The sequence below is a fragment of the Neopsephotus bourkii genome, unplaced genomic scaffold (genome assembly GCF_033783945.1).
Source record: "Neopsephotus bourkii isolate Nb327-2 ecotype Australia unplaced genomic scaffold, CSIRO-AGI_Nbou_v1 NB_1027, whole genome shotgun sequence".
NCBI classification, from domain to species: domain Eukaryota; kingdom Metazoa; phylum Chordata; class Aves; order Psittaciformes; family Psittacidae; genus Neopsephotus; species Neopsephotus bourkii.
In genome coordinates, this window is record NW_026901516.1 from 1,155,955 (window position 1) to 1,164,202 (window position 8,248).

An 8,248-nucleotide genomic window follows, 5' to 3' on the forward strand; every position below is an offset into this window, starting at 1 on the left:
TGGTTGAGCACATCTGATTTTCCCTCACCACACAGGAAGCAAGGATTTCACTGAATGGCTTTTAAGCAACCAAAAGTCAACTCATATATGAAGAGCTTTGAAATTCATAGTTATGGAAGTGTTTTAAGAAACATGTGGGAGATCAGCTGGACAGATTCAGTTCCAAGCTTCCATCCCAGTCATCTTATGAAGCCCTAGGGACTTACAGACAAGTAAAAGTAGCCCACAGAGATCTTCATGTTCTCAACTTGTCTTCTGGATGACATTAAAGCAGAGGCAGTCCCATGAGGCAGGCACTACCCTTAGCCTCACGCTTATCTGTCTGTGCACATTTTCTCCAGCACTTAACGTTACCAGATCCTGACTCATAAGGCTGGATTTGGTTTTTTATGAAGCTACCAAAGGGTCCTGGCGCTAGCATGTGTGTGAGTGTCCTGATAAGGGTATGACAGCCTGTGGGAGGCCAGAGGCGGGTAATGCCACTGGTATGTTGAGTGGGGAATTAGTTGTGTGTGTGGAATGACTTCTTCTTCCAAAACCTCTCCGAGACAGAGGCCAAGGAGAAAAACGAACAGTGACAGTTCAGGGTTCAGTACCAAAACTTTCCATCCTCATGAATGGAGACATTCACTGGATTCTGCTTCCCGTTTTGCTTCTGTATCCTTTTAATCTTAAAATAGAGAACTTCCTCTCAGGGGAATAACTTCTGCCATAGCACGGCCCTGGTGATGTCAGTGAAATTACACCAAGGCTGAGGTGGATCCCCGTTTCTCATTGCCAACAGGTTTTCTGGAGTTAAACTGTGGGTACCACAACTCTGAGAGTAATTTGCAGTATTTTGGCCTATTTCCTCTGAGACCACTGCCTTGCAGAAAGGATTAAAAAATAAGGGGAAAAACTCATGAAAATGTTGCAGTTGTTTCTGCGCAGAAGGGTTTAAAATGGAACCACATTTTATGGATTTTTTTCACACACATCCTCCCTCTCCCTCAAATTTCAATGTTCTCTTTTTCTTCTCCCTGTTTTTGACATATTGCCACCGAGTGAAATAAAATGAGAAATAGCCAGGGGCTTGCTCTGACATTTTCTTCCCCACCCCATCCATCTGTCCACACAGACTCTTCTCAGTTTTAATTTTTGCTTTTTTTTTAATAGTATGGAAAGGCAAAAGGGAACTGTTTTCTGTGTGTACTTATTTGCTGTAATCCACACATGAGGCTGCTCCTTGCCACCTTTCTTATCATTCCTTCAACATTTTTTTGGACCATCTAAAGCTGAAAAAGAAAGAATTCCTTGCCTGCAGATTCACTCCAGATTGACAGGGACAGAAAAATCTGGCCCCACCATTTGAGATCAAGAGCTTTATGGCCTAGTCCTGCCTAATTTTAGGAGATTTTATACAGCAGAATTGGAAAGAAGCAAGAGACACTTACAGCCATATCCTGAAATATCAAGAATAACAAAGCAAAGGCTTAATGAGTTCCAATGTGTATGTCTGCTGTGAGTAATGATGCTTAATCCTGCTACAAAATAATTCCTTTGTATGTTCTTCTGGTTTTTAAAAAATGCATCATTGCTGCTCTGGGGTCATAAGAATTATGAATATGTTTTCCCATGGCATGAAGCCATAGCATACTGTAAGGCATTGTGCTGGGCCATTATACACAGCCTGTAATCAGAAACAAATGTATTAAGTGAGATGATGTGATGTTACATGAGAAAAGTGAAAATAGAGCAGGGAAGTGTGATAGACAGTGACTTGGACCACAGCATCAACTCCGAACAGCCCCTTTTTCTTCAGAAATCAGAGGCTATGCCAGAAGAAGCTGTATTTCTAGATGATGGTCTAGAAAACAGAGTACAACTTCTTGGGAGAGGGAGGAAATAAAACTTGTCTGAGAGTTGGGGTAGACAAAACCCATACTGAATCTCCTATTCAGAAAGAAAAACACTAGTGTGCTGGTAAGGGTGGTTCTCTGTGGTCTACCTTAGCACAGGCTTGGTAGTGGTCTCAGAAATGCAAAGGAGCCCATCCCTCCAGACCTCCAACTTGCAAGCTTGTCTGTGACATGGTGAAGAGCTATTGCTAACGAAAGGGCTCTTGTTTCTTTGGAGTTAATGTTTCTGAGACTTTGCATCAGTATTGCTATTATTAGCTTAAAAATTAAACTTGACTCAGATCAGGAGAAATAAAACAACTCATCTGCCTATTTGCCAGTGTTTATTTCCTAAAAAAAAATATAAATAAATAAATAGAGAAAGAAAGACAGAAAGAAAGAAAGAATATGCTGTTTGTGACAGCTGCTTTCATTTCCAGGAGTCTACCGTGACTCTTCGACATCAAAGCTGGGTTTTAATTTATTGACTTAACTTCGCAGTGCACAGAGCAAAAGGTCAAGTAAAATGAGACTCCTTTAGAAAAATGATAATCACTATTAAGAAGCATATGGGCTATTTGAATGCTCTGACACTTTATTTCCAAGACCCTTCAAAAGGCCTTTAGGAACGCTTAATGCTCAGCCACTTGTACCCTTTGAGAGATGTTCAGACTAGGCCATGACTGCAGTGTGCAGGTGAGACCAGCCTTCACTCCAGCAAGCAAAGCAAGTTACATCCCTATTTCCCGGGTGTTAAAACAGAGGGCCTTAAAATGAGAGCAGTGCCCAGAATGAGCTACCTTCTATCCACTGACATTTCCCTCTGCAGCTGTTCATAAGCCAGGAACTCCAATACACAAGGTTTTTCATTCAATTCAGGCAAAAGCTGTATCAGCCACAGATCCCCTGAAAACCACCGTAAGTAAAAAGCAGAGAGTAAGACCATCAGAACTGGATCATGGGCAGTGGTTCACAAATTACCTAGAAAGCAGATTGCTTGGATGATGCTGCTTTCTTCTTTCTTTTTTCTTTAAAAATGCCTGGTTTTATCAGCTGAGGAGAGCACAATAGAGAGTACTAAAGGATCTGGATAAATAAATCCAATATAATACTGACAATTACATTAAGAATTGTCTCGGCAGTAATCTTAGAAATGGTTCAGATCCACTTAAATTTGCAAAGCAAGCAGTCACTGCTTCTATGCCTTCTACAGAAAACAGCTGCCTGCTCAGTATCAGAGGTCTTGCTCCATTTTTCCCCCTGGAATGTACAAATAATTGAAACAAACGGGAGAATTACTCCTTAGGCATTATAAAGCAGAGCCACTTCTTCCTAGTGTCTGGATCTTGGATGAAAAACTTGTATCTTTGCATGAAACGAAAGTTTCTCAATAGCTGGATATTTTTTGGACTGTGCAATACAAACATGTATTTATGAACCACATCAATGAGCCAGGTGTCTTTGTTGTAAATCCTTATGTATCCACATTGGCTTCTTTTCTATCCCCGTTGCTCCCTTATGAAACAGCATGGCTATTTTAAACCATAAATAAAAACAGTTAGGGATTTACCAGAAAGAAAATCTGAATGACGTTGCTGATTCCAGTTAATTTCCCCTCCATAAGAACAAAACCTCTTAGTAGATGAACCCCCATGCATCTAAGGCTTCTGAGACCCCCAAACACAGGAGGTAAACCATATGCATTGAATTTGTTTGCTTTAATGAAATGATTGATTTATTGGTCACAAATTCCTCAAAAGCATTTGGTTTTATCCCTTGGGTTCTTATCAGAGAGCTCCTAACATCAGTCAAAATCACAGCTGTCATTCACTACAGCACAGTGCAGCTCACATGCTTTCCCAGTGCTCCCCATTAGCAGCAAGCCTTCCCCTACCCCCTGAGCATGTCCCCTGAAAGGGCACAGATATCCCCTCATCCTATAGTTGTTTGCTTCCTAGTATAGCTAGATTTGAGGACGAGAGCCTTCCTAATGGAGCTCGAGTGCATTTGTGGCACAATAGGTCATTTCTGGCTCACTTGCTTTCTTTTCAGCTCATGGGACAAAAAGGGACATGCTTACACCATTTGCTTACATTGGTAGGTAAAGAAAACCTTAAATGTCGCATGAGTCATTTGCACTCAATTAATTTCTGCTTGTGTTATTTATTCACGTTTAAGATATGACTTTTATTCTATATGTGACCTTCAGCAATGGTGCTGATAACAAGAACGTTACTTTGGAAAAATGGAAGGTTAAACATTAACCAGAAAAATAGTTCAAGACAAACATTTTGGATGTTTTTTTCCCTTTATATTTGGAAGTAACTTGTCACTTCACCCCTTACCACCCTTCCTCCCCCCATATTACTGTTGTGCTGCAGTTCCTAATACTTGGTGGGTGCAACAAGCACTTGTACCACCACCTCATGACAGACTACTCACCTCCCACTACGAACCAGACAGGTCTTTGAGCTGGGTGCAAGCTCTTGCTTGATTAGCTTTATGTTAACAGTTTCTGGGCTTTCTCACATACCAAGAAGCTCAGCTGAGAGAGGAGCCCCCATCAACATGCACAGGGGTTCAGCTATGTGCTCCCTCTTCCTTCTTCATGTGGGGAGTGAAGAGAGGAAAAAAGCTGTATGTATGAACTGGAGAATGTGGTGAAGGATTACCTGAGCTTTAAACACACTGTGTGAGTTTGATGCACAGATTTTAGCAGATGTCTTTTTCCTGCATGACCCACAAGCTTCACTCAGGCAAAACCACTGTCTCTGAGAGTTTGAGATTTATTCTACAGTGTGAGTCAACTGGAGCAGACGGGAGGGTGCTGTGCAGCTTTGGTGGTTAAAGGGTTTTCGTATCAGTTAGGAAAGGACTCAAAAATGAGAAATAGTCTCTGCCTTCAAAGCTGAGCACCTATTTTACCTATGTATCGATATACCTTTTTTTTATGTGGAGACACGCTGTTGAGCTCCAACTCTGCTCTGAGATTACTTCAGCTTTTCTGCTTCAAGACGGTCTCCAACCTCAGTCACACCACTATCAATCATTGAAAAAAATCTGTAAATCAATGGTGTTCCTTCTGCTCCCACTCACTTTTGGAAGCCCAGAACATGGGGCATGCATATATTTTATTCAGTAAAACAGCCTAATTGCTTGTTGCTTGGTTAATTTGAGTAGCAAAAATAAACCTCCAAAAGTAAAGATGAATGAAACAAACTAAGATAAAACCAAAGACAAACAAACATCGACAACAACAAACTAGGTGGCTGGAAAAGGGCAACTCCTGCTCCAGGAGTCGTTCTGGGTGGTCGAGGCCCTGTCTCAGCCCACAGCAGGATGGGGTCCCGTGGCTCAGGGCTGCTGGTCTGCAGGACAGTGGAGGCAACCACCATCTTCCTTTCCTGCTTCCTTCCCTCTGCTCTTCCTGCACCACTGATGTCCCCCACAATGTTTTGGGGTTGTTTAATCTGCCCTTCACAGCACAAACATTCCTCTACTGGCAGTACTTTGATCTTCCCAGGAAAACAAACAAATAAACAAACAACAACAAAACCACACACACAACCTCAAACCAAGCAGCAAAAGCTGTAACAAACCAGCAGACAATCCCAGCACCTTTACTGATCCTTAATACCACAGACTGATAAAACCCTGCTACTTGTCCATGTACCTTGCTTTTTATTCAGTCTCTCAGGACTTGTAGACTAAGTGATGTCTTGTATCAGGCAATGACACCAGGTTAGACTATGCTGTCTGAATTGGGATTTCCTTTCATCAGTTCTTATTTTGCCATATTTCAGTATTTTATTAAATGTGCTCTTGCCCTTTGCATGGAACAAGGTGAATAGAAACCTCCTGGTCTTCTTCCTTGCGACCATATGTTATTTCATACGATTTCCTCATGCTTCCATTATTTATGTCTTTCACAAGGTAATCTGTGCTGGGATAACAGCCTGCTCCACTGGCGTTGCTGATGCAGCTGGTGTCAGAGAGAAGCCTCCCACCATAATTTCTTTGCAGACAGTTTGCAGCCAGGGTCACAGACCCATAAGGCAGGCTTGGCTTAAGGCAACTGGGGCCTGAGCCTACCACAGTGGGGCCTTCTCAAAGCCATCCCAGTCCAGCTCGCACCCTCCACCCTCTCTCATCCCCCTCTCTCAGCTCCCCTCAGAGCCCTTCTTCCCCAGACAGATGATCCCTTCCTATCACCTCCCTGGGATGGACTTCTTCATTTTTCCTTAGCTAGCTCCCCTGGACAGACTCTTGGTTTCTCACTGACTTATTGTGCTGTTGAGGTTTCTTGGCCTAGGTCCCAGGGTTCCTGCCTTAATCCATCCCTTCAAAGAGATTTGGATAAGTCTGGATAAGCTCCCAAGCCTCTGGATGCTTATTCAAAGCATGAGGCTGGGGAAAACAGGGAACATCCCTGAAGGAAGCCAGAGGCCATCTATGTGCAGTCAACCCTTTTTTTTTCTGAATCAGATACCTCCCCAAATCCCTCAGCACCTGTGTGTCAAAGCCTGCATTTGTATTAGTAAGAAGTCAGACCCCAGCCCGCGCAGCCTGGAGCAACATGCTTGGACATTTAGACATACAGATGGGTCAGCATCTCGTCAGAGTGTCTGTGCCAGTATTAAAAACAGAGATACCTCCTTTCAGGAGAGCTCGGGTATGTTTACATACCACTGGGTACTTTAGGGGTGACTCACTACAGAAGTCCCATTTGAAACCAAGCATGATCATAGTTTTGAAATGAAATGCACTGAAGAGGTGCGAACACAGCAACAGATCACATAAAAATGTGAGGCTCGAGTCTCCAGCCCCCTGGAGTCCGGCTGAGCAGCAGCCTCTGTGGGGGGTTCCTCTGCTGCGACTGGCTGTGGGAGCACAGGGTTAAGAATGAAGCAGCTGTAGGAGCTGGGCACAGCAGGAAACTTCTGGAGCATCTCTCCCCCTCCTCTCTTCTGACATTATGGATGTAGTGGGAAAGTACCTTTTGGAGCTATTTCTGCACACGTTTTGAATGGTTCTGGTCCTGGTTTGAAGTCCTTGGCACCTGCCCCATGAAACCAGACATATTCACATTTAGGCTGCACCCGAATTAGAAGCACATTTCAGCCCCTCTGGAACCAAAACCAGCATTTGTTTGAACTAGAATTACTCCAGCCCTTCCCATTAGCCCTTCGGCATTCAAGATATGTTCATTCATCGTTTGGTTTCCTGCTCCAAACATGTTCGCTTTGGAAAAGCTGATCTTTATTTTCCATCCACATGAAGCCCAGTTGTGTCCTGTCCACCAAAAGAGCAATCTGGCTTAAAGCAGCCTTAAGAAAACCACTATCTGATGTCAGTAAATCTCTGTCTGTGCTCTAACTGCTTTAAGTCAGGAAGCAGTGGGTGTGCTTAAAACAACACCTAAAGATAAAGATTTCCAGTGCCAGGAACGTGAATATATTTTGGAAGAAAACACGGGGGGCATTCTGTGCGAGAACAGATGAAAACTCACGTCAGCCTGTGGAGCCTGCCAGTGCCGCAGCACACATGTCTGGGGAAGCTGCATCTTCAGATGGAGGGAGGGAGCCACAGAGAGTCCTGTCCTTGGCACATGCACAGAGCGAATGGCTGCTGCTATCATTTCTTTCTTTGTCTTGCAGCAGAGCAGTGTGTACTCCTGTGTCCTCTAGGAGCTGAAGGAACACATTGAAAGACAGGACCCACCTCCATCTCTTTTGAAGATATGGATGTTGAACAGTTCCTGGGGATAAAAGAGGATTTGGCCATCCAGCCATGTGCACTCTTGGACTTCTATGGGTACCTACCCTAATGCTTTCCTGAGAAGCATGGGTGTTGCCACAACCAAACCCTTACATATTGGTCATGCTTTGACCCTACAACATGAAAGCCCTCAAGGAAAAAAGCATCTATCAAGTCAGTGGGCTGACTGTGTGTCCCTAGAAAAGCTATTATAACATGTGATGCCTGAATAATCCTACCAAAGACAAGGATATTTCTATCCCTTTCCCAGGATGTTCAAATTAGAAGAGAAGCGAGGTCATTGCTATCTGTTGAATGTATACGTGGTTATCAGCCCACTTCTTTGTTTTATTGCTGCTTTTTCTTTTACTCACAATGCAGAACAACAACAACAACAAAAATAACAACTGAAGTACTTTGCTACTGGACCACTTGTCTTCTCTAGGAGATTTTTTCTTTTCAGTCCCAGGACATTGTATGTATAGGAAAGAGAATCAGTCCTCTGACCAGTTCCCTACTTAGAAAGTGATGTGGGAAAGACAGCACCTCCTATTGCTCTGGAGAAATTGATGCCCCAACAATCATAGAATCATAGAATCGTTTAGGTCAGAAAA

At 43.3% G+C, this 8,248-nt stretch overlaps 1 long non-coding RNA gene across 1 annotated transcript in view; it reads left to right on the forward strand.

Annotated features, from left to right (window-relative positions):
- The window catches only part of LOC133216114 (uncharacterized), a 37,275-nt gene extending 29,341 nt beyond the window's left edge, over positions 1-7,934 (forward strand). Inside the window, exon 3 of the long non-coding RNA XR_009726559.1 lies at positions 7,535-7,934. This is a non-coding gene — a long non-coding RNA (uncharacterized LOC133216114). The remainder of the gene's footprint in view (positions 1-7,534) is intronic.
- The last annotated feature ends 314 nt before the right edge of the window (positions 7,935-8,248 follow it).